This window comes from Geotrypetes seraphini, chromosome 1 (assembly GCF_902459505.1).
Source record: "Geotrypetes seraphini chromosome 1, aGeoSer1.1, whole genome shotgun sequence".
Classification (NCBI taxonomy): Eukaryota; Metazoa; Chordata; class Amphibia; order Gymnophiona; family Dermophiidae; genus Geotrypetes; species Geotrypetes seraphini.
The window spans coordinates 428,563,781-428,577,377 of record NC_047084.1 but is presented as its reverse complement, the minus strand read 5'-3'; positions in this window follow the sequence as shown (position 1 = coordinate 428,577,377).

The window sequence follows — 13,597 nt, the reverse complement described above, 5'->3', positions numbered from 1 at the left end:
GGTGAAGAGGCTGTAAAATAAACCCACCAGGATGTTTGAAAAAAACACCCAATTGGGCAGGAAAATTGAATCGAATCGAAAAACCAATTCAGTAGGCTGAATCGAATTGAATCAAAATTTTTTTTCCAGAATTGGGCAGCACTAGTTACCACAGATTAATGAAAGGACACCTCAGTTTGAAAAGCTTTTTTTTAGTCTTGATGTTCCTCTTGATAAAGTAATAGAAAGTTGGAATGCGACCTTGGTGCAGCTATATGATTCTTTAGCATCGTAGAAATTATGTTGAATACCATAACCATAGTTGGCTCCCCTGGTAAAACAATGAGTTCTATATTAAAACAAGAAAAATGTAAATTGGAATAATGCTGGTTAAAGTCAGTTACCTCTGGATTCTCTGTATGGTACTTTGGCAATTTGCATGCACAACTCAGTGTCAATAATTGGGCAATAACAATCAATTATTATTATTGCTATTTCATAAATTACTGAAAATCTCTCTCTTTGAACAATCAGCTTCACTCAAACCATGATGTTTATCAATATTATTTATCATTTTCAGTATTTTTGTTCTTAAATCACCCGTTGTTAACTTTTTGTAAACCGCTTTGAATCCAGTAGGACATATAGTGATATATAAGACACCATTAGCATTATCCGCATTAATTAGTTATAATTAGAATTTACATGTGCATCTTTTTAGTAGTTATCCATTCAGAGGTGTATGCAAATTCTAGTGAATGGATATGAAAAGGGGGTGTGGCCAAGGGAGGAGCATAGTCAGGTTGTGGTCATTCTAATGATTTGCACCCACTGTTACAGAATACACCTGATCTGCACCAAAGTTAGGCATCAGGAATTACACCAGGTTTCAGTTGGTGCAAATTCCCATGCCTAAATGAATGGTGCCCAACTCCAAACGCTGTTTATAGACTAGGGCAGGGGTAGGCAATTCCGGTCCTCGAGATCTGGAGCCAGGTCAGGTTTTTAGGATATCCACAATAAATAAGCATGAGATAGATTTGCATCTCAAGGAGGCAGTACATGCAAATCTATCTCATACATATTCATTGTGGATATCCTGAAAACCTGACCTGGCTCCGGCTCTCAAGGACCGGAATTGCCTACCCCTGGACTACGGCTTAGTGCACATTTTTTTTTCAGCACCAGTATTTAAGCACCAAATATAGAATTTACCCTTTAGAGGCAGTAAAGTCTATTTTTTGGACTTAAGAACTCTAATCAAGCTATGTTAGGTGCCATTGACTCGTGTAAGCTGAAAATGAATTAAAGCAGTTTACAGCACGAATGCACTTTCCAAGACAGCACTTTAAAGCACCAGTGCACTTTTTCAAGATAAGTACATTTTTCTGTTGGTTCTATGTTCTAAAATGAGCAGTTAGGTTATTAAATAGTTAAGTGATTGAATTTAGTATGGATTAAAAGATTTAAACTAATGCTGAATTGCTGGGGCATAGTAATGTATTTAAACTGGTTTGGGGCCCGTTGACATCTTTTATTACTTCTCTGTAGTTATTTTTGTCTTTAATTTCTGTGTCATTTCCTTACACATCCAGGGTGGGAGGGATTGTACTACTGCATTATTATAAATAAGTGTAGGTTATTGAAAGAGTATATACATTTGTGTTATTGATTAATCGATGGGTGGGTGGGATAAAATGATTGATTTTAAATATCTGTAAGTTGAATGCGCTTTTCTTGACTTGTTATATGTTCTTATACCTGTGTGTTGCACTGTTAATATTTGAAAATTAATATAAATAAAAAAATATATTTAAACTAGATGAATTTTTTTATGTAGTCTAAAAAAGAAGTAATGAATTAAAGAAATAAATTATTAAATGAGTTTCAAGGTAGGAAGGATGGATTCAAGCCGGTGATGTAAGTAGGAGTAAGAGAACAGATCTGTTTGTCTCTTTGAGGAAACCTGTAATGGGTGAAAATCCATGATCTGAGGTTTGTTCCCTTATAGTTATAAAAACACCTTCAGTATCATTTTGGTTATTGGTGTTTTTTATATATGATTTAATTAATAGGTAACCACCAGGTTTTTTTCTAGTTTACCAAAATTGATTAGGCAAGAAGTCCTTTTGCTTTTTGTAGTGAAATATTTGGATGGTTCATTAATGCTCCTTTTTTGCTTTCGTTTCTAATGTTTTGGCTCCATTTTTTTTTTTTTTTAATAACAAATTGTGTTTACTTCATGAAATATTTTATGCTTTACCTACTGTACTGTAGATGTTATGGAATTGGCTTAGCTCTTTATGTTATTGGTCTTTTTTTTCCATTCTCTAGAGTCTGAAGGAATAGCTGACTTATTAAGAAATTGCAGCCTAAGGCATGTTTTTAGACCCATGTCTATCAAATTTTATTAAATCTTCTGGAGATGTGTTATGTAAGTTTGAGAAATATTATTAATCTACCTTTAGCTAAGGCTGAATTTCCTGTGATATGTAGACATGTAATTATAAGACCTCTTTAGATCCCAGTCTGGCAGAGAATTTCCATCCTATAGCCAATCTCCTATTTCTCTCAGAGTTGATTGCGCTGTCCTGAGTATAATGTTTAGTTCTATTTCAGTTGGGATTTCATCACTGTACAGAGGCCATATTAGTCTCATTTGTCAATGATCTCTGACTAAATACAGACAGGAAAAATTCTGCTGGGTTGGTTTTGCTTGATAATGTGGACTGTGCAGTCTTACTTCTAAATGTTGTTTGATCTCAGTATCAGTAATGAAGAACTTAAGGGGTTTAAATATTTCTGTCACATAATACACAAATGGTTTTGTGGACATGTAATTGTTCAGTGCCCACTTATCTAACTGTAAAGTTTCCCAAGCAATCATTGTGTTTTGGAAACTGTCTTTATTTATACTGTCTATTTAAATTGACATTAACATAGTTTTATGCCAATAATGTTTAAGATTAGAGTTGGCAGGCAAAACAGAAGAGCAATATGATCTTTTAGCATTGATGTACCATACTATGTTGATAATCTTTAGAGATCACAATCCAGTGACCCTTCTTATAAACATGTAAATGACAGTCTTAAGAAAATTCCATCTCAAATTGGGGGTGGGTGGGGGATAAGTTAGTATAACTAATATCCGGATGCAGATCTACCAAATGTGATGGATTATAGATGTTCAAAGTCTCATGCAAATGGTTTGGACACATACACCATAGGGCCTTAAAAGTCAAACAAAAGACTCTGAGTTCTACATCAGCCAACATAGGGTAACTATGTTCTCTAAAAGGAATTCCTATAATCAACCAGACTACCTCATTCCGAAACAACTGTAGATTGCAAATACTCTTCGCATGGAGTCTAACCAAAAGTGAATTGCAATAATCAAATATAGAAACAACCAACAGTTGAGCTACTTGTCTACATTACCCAACTGACAATTTGGAGGGTTATGGGAATTAAATCTGGGGTACAACCCCATAATATTTCCATTTGTCTCAATTGAGAAAACCTGTATTGATTCATTTTCCTGGTTTGTACAAGCTCTCATAATTTTACTTCTTTAGCAGTACCTTTATTATCGAAAGTCCTGTCAATAGGGCTTCGCCTGAAGGATAGCTACCTAAGATTTAGAGAAAGATTGTTCCAGATTTCAGTGGCTTTATAAATAAATGAAGATTATAACACTTTTTTTTCAAATGAATTGCCTTAAAGAATGGATAAATCAGCACATGAGAGGCTCTTGACCTAGAAGCTTCTATGATTTTTAGTATTCTGGACTATTCTAACACTGTTTATTTTGCAGGCTTTTCCCAAAAAATTTCCAAAGATTGTGCATTATTCTAAACACTGCAGTATAATTGATTTGTAATTTTTAAAAGTCAGAAATAGAAAAGATTCAAAGAAGAGCAACCAAAATGATAAAGGGGATGGAACTCCTCTCATATGAGGAAAGTCTAAAGAGGTTGGGATTCTTCAGCTTAGAAATGAGATGGTTAAGGGGGAATATAATTAAGGTCTACAAAATCCTGAGTACTGTAGAACAGATAAGAGTGAATCGATTTTTCACTCGTTCCTAACGTACAAAATCCAGGGGACAGGCAATGAAATGACATAGGAATACTTTAAAATAAATAGGAAGAAATATATTTTTGCTTAAAGAATAGTTAAGTTTTGGAACTCATTGCTATAGGATGTGGTTACAGCAGTTAGCATAGCTAGATTTAAGAAAGGTTTGGACAAGTTCCTTTAGGAAAAATCCATAGTCTGCTATTGAGATAGACATGGGGAAAGCCACTGCTTGCTCTGGATCAGTGATGATAAGTGGGAAACTGACTATGATAATAAATACCAGTGGGGAGAGAGCAAATGCTGTCTGAAAAATGCTCAGAAAAAGTGAAACTCTGAAGGGGGTGAATACCTCCCTTTGGTACAAGAGTTTACCATCCAATCATTGCATTTGCTTTATAAAACATCACTCTCTGACCATTGGTGAAAAACTTCAATTGTTTAAATAAAGTTGCATAATTGACAAAAATGTTCAAAATTGTCATACATAGGAAAATCTCTTGCTCAATGAAAGAACAAATACCATGCACTTATCTGTGCAGATTTTGAAGTTTGTGAATGTAAGGGCTCTGGGGTCATCCAATGATTGGATGGTAAACTCTTGTATCAAAGGGAGGTATTCACCCCCTTCAGAGTTTCACTTTTTCTGAGCATTTTTCAGACAGCATTTGCTCTCTCCCCACTGGTATTTATTATCATAGTCAGTTTCCCACTTATCATCACAATTACTTTACTGGCTAGTATTTATACATGTCCCTGTAAGCTTTTTTAACGCTTTTTTAACGTGCTCTGGATCAGTGGCATGGAATATTGCTGCTATTTGGGTTTCTGCAGGTACTGTGCCCTGGATTGAAAACAGGAGACTGGGCTAGATGGACAATTGGTTTGAACCAGTATGGCTTTTATTATGTTCTTAGGACATCTCAAGAAGGAGAAAGAGAGTATGGCAAAGATGCCAGACTCTTTATGAAAAAGACTTTTATAGAGACAATGATTTGAAGTCCTTGCCTAAGCAGAGAGGCCATTGTTTTGCTAGCGAGCACAAGCAATGTTGGCAAAAGCCATTCTGAGACTTCACAAAACTGCCTCCAGGAGTCCAAAAGTAATGACAACATTTTCTGTAGAGGATCATGCCAAAGATTTAAAAGATTTAGATTTAAGGGTAGACCCCCCCATACCCATTTCAGAGAAGCCCTGGGGCTCCTTTTACGAAGGCGCGTTAGGGCCTTGACGCGCGGAATAGCGCGCTAGCTGCTACCGCCTCTTCTTGAGCAGGCGGTAGTTTTTCGGCTAGCGGGTGCTAATCCAGTACGTGCGCTAAAACCGCTAGCGCACCTTCGTAAAAGGAGCGGTTCATAGACAACGGTGCGAAAGACAAAGGCGCGCCTAGACAATTGAGCACAGCGCGGAGGTGCGCGCCGCTCAAACTTACTGTTTTTAGGGGCTCCGACGTGGGGTTTTGTTGGGGAACCCCCCCACTTTACTTAATGGACATCGCGCCGGTGTTATGGGGGGTTTGGGGGGTTGTAACCCTCCACATTTTACTGTAAACTTAACTGTTTCCCTAAAAACAGGGAAAAAGTGAAGTTTTCAGTAAAATGTGGGGGGTTACAACCCCCCAAACCCCCCACAACACCCCCACAACGCGGCGCGATGTCTATTAAATAAAGTGGGGGAGTTCCTCCCCCACGCCCCCCTGTCGGAGCCCTAAAAACAGTAAGTTTGAGCGGCGCGCGCCTCCGCGCTGCGCTCAATTGTCTAGGCGCGCCTTTGTCCCGGCGCGCTTTTGACCTGCCACCAAAATGAGCCCTTGGTCTGCACTGGGATTTAAAGAGAGACATTTTTACCTTTCAGGTCTCTACCCAAAAGAAACCATACACTCTTGTCTACAATTAAAAGTCTGTATGATTTACTGGGATTTGTGGCTCCAGTGACCATTCAAGGGAGATCTCTACTAAGAAAGCTTTCTCAAAGCACTGATGAATGGGATGTTCCATTGCCATCAGAAATGTGACATAAATGGAAGAAATGGAAAGATTCTCTAAAGACCCTTAAATGTAAAAACTATCATGAGCCATATTGCTTTTACAGCTTTACAGAAAATATAGCTAGATATCTTATGAAATCCATCAGGCAAGGTGCTCTTATAGTCTAATAACTTAACATCTGTGGATTTTCTGTATAAATCTGTGACGAACATAACTTCATTAGGGATGATTTGGATTTCTAAGGAAGAAATTGACTTATTGTCAAGGATCAAACTTAAGTTTCAAATTATCTTCTGTTCCCTGCCAAATCATGAAAATAGTGTCAATGTAACACTTACAGAGTAAAAACTTATGATTATACAGATGTTCTATTAAAAAAAATTATGTTTGAAATATGCTATGTTCAAATTAGTGACTGAGGATGCTAAAAAGTACCTGTAAATGAAAAGAAATTTATTTATTTTATTTTTAAAATTTATATACCATTTTATTCCAAAACGGTTTACAAATAGTTACATATATAAGATATTATAAAATTCAGAACAAGGTTATAACAAAACAAACAGATTCAATCCTTACATAAAATCAATTTCCCAAAGAAATGCATCTACAAATAATTGTGTTTTCAGTATTTTCCTAAATGAGCTCTTATCTCTACATTTTTTAATTTGACCAACCAGGCTATTCCACAACTTAACCCCTGCAAAGTAGCCAACTCAACAACAAATTCTGTGGGAAGTCTTAAAAGAAAGTCCCTATATGTAAGTCTACTGTATTGCTTCTAGCTGTGGAACATTGAAATAAAGGGATTCTTTGCTGAATGTTACCAGTAGAATATCTTTCATCCTTGTCATATTGCTATGTGTATTGATGGTATCCATTGAATTTCTTGTGTAGGATTGGATCTTGCAAACGAAGTATCTGAAAATTGATCAACAAAGACACATAGGGCTCCTTTTACTAAGGTGCGCTAGTGTTTTTAGCGCATGCACAAGATTAGCACGTGCTATAGCGCACGCTAGCTGAAAAATTACCGCCTGCTTATAAGGAGGCAGTAGCGGCTAGGGCGCACTAAAACCGCCAGTGCGCCTTTGTAAAAGGAGCCCATAGAGGTTCAGATACGGAGTAGATGGCTGAAATTCTAGGTCTACTTGGAGGAGAATATAAGAATTTGTGAATCTTTGGAAGAATATACTGTATATTGTTGAAACAAAGGGTAGGAAACATTGAGGAACTATATTCCTTTATTGGCTAAACACCATCTATTTGAGCCACATTGAATAGGGTAGAAATATCTTTTAATACCCGGGGTGGGAGATCCCTTTTTGGTCTCTTATAACAAGTGGTGTCATCCAGTTGCTTCCTTACCTCAGATATAATTGTGTTGGTTCATAACTACTGCACCTCCTTTATCAGCTGTTTCAATTACAATAGGGTCATCATTTTTCAATGTATCAATTATGTAGTCCTCTTGTTTAGAATAATTATAAAAGATTTTTCTCTTTTGTTTTTCCAATTTAATGATATCTCTCTAAATTAAACTTTCATACGTTTGGATTATTGGATTTGTTGTACCAAGTAGATGCCATGTTCTGCTATATTTGACAACAGACATATCAGTATTACAGGTTGTCTTAGTAGCAAAATGGTCTATTATTTTGAGCTTTCTAATACATATAAACTGAGGAGTGGAAGCAAAGGATAGACCTTTCTGTAGAACTTTAGTCTCAATTTCCTTGAGGATTCTGTCAGAAATATTAACTCCCCTATTCTAAACTAGGTGTATCTTCTGTTATCTTTTGGGATAAATTGTACTATTTTATCCTAGTTTACATTTTTTTTTAAATGAATCATTCTTTTTCAGCCAAACACATTCTTCAGCATCCTCATTCTAGAGGGTGAGCCAGAGAAAAGTAGCCCGTCTCCAATACCGGTGCCAGAAAGAATAGTAATTGTGGAAGGCTATGTGTGAAGCAGATCGATTAAGGAAATGCAAGAGGCCTTCATCAACAAGTACCCAGGAACAAAACCCAGGGCCGCCATCAGGGCAGTACCACCAGTCTTGCATTCAGGGGCCCGGAGCTGACAGGGGGCCCGGGCTCCCCCAGGGTCCTAGGCCACAGTCTAGGGGGAGGGGCGGTCCGCCCCACGTGGATAGGAGAGAGCTGGACGGGGGACCCGCGGAATTCAATACATCTGGAGCCGCGAGGCTCGTCTTCTGTTCCTGCCTGCCCTGCCGCTCACATATAGCCGCTCACAAGTATTCCCCGATGTCAGCGCTGACGTCGGAGGGAGGGCTTAAGCAAAGCCTGCCCTCCGACATCAGCGCTGACGTCGGAGAATACTTCCGGTCGGCTATTTGTGCACGGCAGGGCAGGCGGGAACAGAAGACAAGCCTCGCGGCTTGAGCTCCGTTTTGCTGAGAAAGTTGCAAAGATGGGCTGGGAGGCAAACGCGGAACACAAAAGGGGGGAGGGAGTGCGTTTTGCACACAAGGCATGAACTTGGGAGAGAGGAAGGGAGGGAAAGAGATGGTTGTGTACACGGGGAATAGAAGAAAGGAGAACTTTTGGTCATAGGGAGGGAGTGAGGTACAGATAGTGGCATACCAGGGTGGGGGGGGGGCACGATCCGCCCCGCCCCGGGTTTACGTCCCAAGGGGGTGCACAGCTGGCCACCCTCCAGTGTTCTCCCTAGGCCGGCAAACTGCGGCTCTTTAGCCACTTGAGTGCCACCGCCGCCATCGGGAACAGGCCGGTGTCAAGTTCTCTCTGCTTTTCCCTGTGGGGCCGGCCAACTCTCGCCATTCGCGTCAATTCTGACGTCAGAGAGGATGTTCTGGGCCAGCCAATCGCTGCCTGGCTGGCCTAGAACGTCCTCTCCGACGTTAGAATTGACGTCGGGTGGCGAGAGTTGGCCGGCCCCACAGGGAAAAGCAGGGCGAACTCGGCGCCGGCCTGTTCCCGATGGCGGCAGTGGCAGCCTATTCCCTAGTGGCGGTGGCAGCATTTTCCCAATGGTGGTGGCATAGGGGAGGGGAGGGAGAAAGAAAGAAAGGGGGGACAGGAAGCCAGAAAGAAAGAAAGGGGGCAGGGTGAAACAAAGAAAAATGGGGCACGGAAAGAGAGAGAGAGAAAGACAGACATACAGAACGAAAGAGGGTGTGGAGAGAGAAAGAAGGGAGCAGGGTGAGAGAGAAAAACAGACATACAGAAAGAAAGGGGGTATGGAGAGAGAGAAAAAGAAAGAAGGGGCAGGGTGAAACAAAGAAAAAGTTTGGGGAGGGAATGAGGTCTGGAGGAGAGGAAGCATACAGGAGGCTGAAAGAAGGGAAGAAATATTGGATGCACAGTCAGAAGAATAAAGTGCAACCAGAGACTGATGAAATTACCAAAGGTAGGAAAAATGGTTTTATTTTCAATTTAGTGATCAAAATGTGTCTGCTTTGAGAATTTATATATGCTGTCTATATTTTGCACTATGGCCCCCTTTTACTAAACCGCAATAGCGTTTTTTAGCACAGGGAGCCTATGAGCATTGAGAGTATCGTGGGGCATTCAGCGCAGCTCCCTGCGCTAAAAACCGCTATCGCGTTTTAGTAAAAAAGGAGGGGGAATATTTGTCTATTTTTGTATAGTTGTTATTGAGGTGACATTGCATAAAGTCATCTGCCTTGACCTCTTTGAAAACCCGCAGAATATAAATGATAATTAACATTTTCTCTGCGTACAGCGTGCTTTGTGTTTTTAAAATTTTATTGTTGGTAGATCATTTTGACTTGGCCACAAAGGTAAGGGGGAGGGAGGGAGGGGAACTGCTGAAAGACATCTAGTAATCCTTGAAGGCTTGACTGTGCAGGGAATTATTTTTGTAAAATCATGTTTTGTTATGTGACTGGCATTATTTAGACTTTAATTTCTATGAATGAATAGAATGAAAATGATATAAATTACTTGCTTGTTTTTATGTGCGTGTGCTGAAGGAAAGTGGAGAGAGAGTGGGCTGAGGACGCTGAAGGGAAATGGGGAAGAGAGAATGGGGAGAAGACGCTGATTTATAAATTGACAATTGTACAGAATATTGTTTCTTTTTTATATTCATCCATAGCTGCATGTTAATGATGTGCTCATATGCACTTATTTATCATCCTAACATATACATCATCATTAACATGCAGCTGTGGATGTGTAAGGACAGGCTGAGGAGGATGGATGGGAAGGAAGGAAGGTGCACATATCAACATATCGTACATTTTTAACATGCATGATGCAGCTATAGGCAAGCAGAGGAGGATGGGATCATACAGATGTGTATGTTCAGATATGCGCTCAGATGTGTAGTTTTTTTCTGATATATTTATTAAGCTTACAGTATTTATAAAAACACATTTAATACTTGTTACAAAAAATATTGTGCAATTGTGATCTACTTCTGGCCTACAAAGGTCAAAAGAAATCCTTAACTGAGATTTTACATTCAAAAGTGAATTATAGCTACTAGCACTATTATTTATTAGTTATTTATTATGCAGATGTTTGTTAGTTTGTTATTAGTTCAGTATTAGACTAGTTAGTTTAAAATAGATAGGTATAGATTAGTTTAGTTTAGGTTAAGTTAGGGCCCTGCTGAAAGAGTCTACCTTGACGTGGTTGCAGGCTTACAAATCTTTTGATCAATCTTTTGGTCAAAGAGTGCGACGAAAGAGAAAAGTATGTGTGTATTCGGCCCATTGAAGAAGGGGGGGTCAGAGGGGGGGAAGGGGTACGTGGGGGGCCCAATAGGATTGCTCAGTAAGGGGCCCAGAAATTTCTGATGGCGGCCCTGTTATAAGGCATATGATCTCAGTATGTATACTTTGGAGGAAAGGCAGAATAGAGGAGATATGATAAGAGATATTTAAATACCTGCATGGCATAAATATGCATGAGGCCAATCTCAATTGAAAGGAAACTCCAGAGTGAGAGGGCATGGGATGAAGTAAAGAGGTAATCTAAGGAAATTCTTTTTTACAGAAAGGGTTGTAGATTCATGGAATAGTCTCTTGGAAGAGGTGGTGGAGACAAAGACTGAATTCAAGAAAGTGTGAAAAAGGCCCATGGGATCTCTTAAGGAGAGGAGGAGATAGTGGATGCTGCAGATAGGCAGACTGAATGTCATCTTGTTTCTGTGTTTCTATCTGAGATGATGTGTTATTTTAAGGTTATAAAGTTCTGGCTTGGTTCTTTTTTGTTCAGAATGCATTCTACCTTAAATTCATGAAAGAGGTAAATGGTTCTGGTAATGGCAGTTGTCTACTAATGTTTTATTTACCGTATATATTTGATTACAAGCCAAGCTAAGTATAAGCTAACAGTTTTCTCTCAAAAAAAGGGGGAAAACTGTTGGAGTATAAGCCGGAGTAATTCTTTCTCCCCTATTGTGTCCTGCATTTCTCCCTTTCCATCTCCTACCCTCCATCTCACATGACTATTACTTATCCCTTGTCCCCTGCCCCAACCCCACCCCACACATTGACTGGTACCAACAGTCTGGTATCTCCCTCTAATCCGGTCTTTTAAACCACCACCTCCTGTGGCTGTCACAGCTACTACCTGTTAAAGGTTAGATCTTTACTGGCAGCAAGCAGCTTAAATGATATGCTGCTTGCGTTGGCACCACAGCTCTCCTTTCTGACACAACTTCTTGTTATGTCAGAAGGAAGGCTGCAGGGCTAACTCAAGCAGCATATCAGTCACACAACTCACTACCAGTGAAGATTTAATCTTTAACAGGTAGTAGCTGTGGTGACCATGACGGCAGTGGGGAGGGGGGTGGTTTGAAAGACCAGATGAGATGGAGACACCAGCCTGCCAGTCACCACGGGGGAGCACAGTCAAGTCTTCTACCTCGACTATAAGCCAAGACCTCAATTTTTGGGCCCCAAAATCTCTGCTTATAGCAAAATATTTATGTGGATTACAATAAAACATCTACAAAATAATTTTTTTAAAACCCAGTAACAATAATTACCAAGCAATGACAAACAGTAAAAACATTACAGTACATAATCATAGGAGCAACAACTACAAGCGGTGGTTTTCTTTTTTACTTGTTGACATGATCATCATCTGTTCCAGTGTCAGCAGCTTTTAATATGGCTTGTGGTTTATCTTCCAATCTTTTCTATGGACCAAAAAATATTACTGAAAACGAATTTGCAGTTTTTCTCTTACAAAGCAGCTGTATACTGCTATCTCTCTGAACCTGTGTTTCATGGGTTTGTCTTGCCATAGACAACACAGCTGATTTTACCTTCAGATCTGAATAAAAATGGAGCCTGTACCTGGCTATGGCTAGATTGTTGTGGGCTTTGGAAACCCTGTCCCCTAGGACACTGAACTATTGCCCTAGGACCTCAGCAGCATTTAGAAAGCAAAACAACATGCAGATCTTTCTGAATTATATATCCTAAATGCACCACTAGAAAAGCTCACTCTTTTTAGCCTTCAATCTCGCATATAGTGGTGGTGAATCTCACTCTTTGGGATAGGCCACTCTTGATATTTCTGAGAGTGTGTACAGAGACAGTTATGCCAAGAGATCTGGTCCCACTGGGGAAGACTGTAAGGCAGGAATATGGTTTTCCTGACATTTCCTTGTGTTCTGGGTGTGGCTGAAGCCTACTAGGCCACCAACGTGCACCTTGCCCAGTCCCTCCCCAGCCTTTCATCTACCCACCAGTAGCAATGTATCAAAATCAGACACCCCCCACCTCCCCCAAGATCAGCCTGGGCCAGGACTTGTACCCTAGGCAGAGTGTGACCTAGCCTAGAATAATGAAAGAACCTCCTTTGGACTTAAACTATATCTGGAACAGGGAGTAGGAAGCGGGAGGTGGGTCCAAGTGGCAGCCTCCCTTACCTTCATTCAAAATGGCAGTGCATGACCCCTACTGGTGCATTGGAATGTACTACTAGGAGTCAGAAGCTAACATTTTTGAAAAATAATGGCCAAGAGGAGGACGTCATTGGGATCAATCTCTGGCTCATATACAATTCAGTTCTGGGGGAGTTTCTGCTATGATTAGAAGATAGGTCAATGTCTACTTGGGGATATCCTGGGCAAGAGAGCCACGGGGTTAGGAAAGATGTAAGAAATGTGGAGAGTCGGAAGGGGTGGTTTGGGACTTGATTTTTTTTGTGGTTTCAAGACTAGCTGAGTTTTTTTTGAGGATGGGAATCAGGGAGGTGCAGAAACTTGGATCACCACAGAATTTTGTAAGGGAGGTTACTGGAGAAGGTACAAGGGGACAATTTGAAGTAACATAATTTTTTGGGGAGGGGGAATCGGTTTGGGGGTTACTTAGGCCACTGAATTGCAGAGCAGCTCACAGAGAGTTTGGAAAGTACAAGGGGCCAAGGCCCACTAGGGGAATTGGGGGGGTATTGAAAAGGGGCTAGAAGATGGAATAGGGTCACTTGCCAGGGCTGGAGTAATGTGCTAGAACCAATGATTACCAAGGCATGGAGGGGTTACGGAGATGCTGGGTCATTTGGATCACCAGTTTTTTGTTG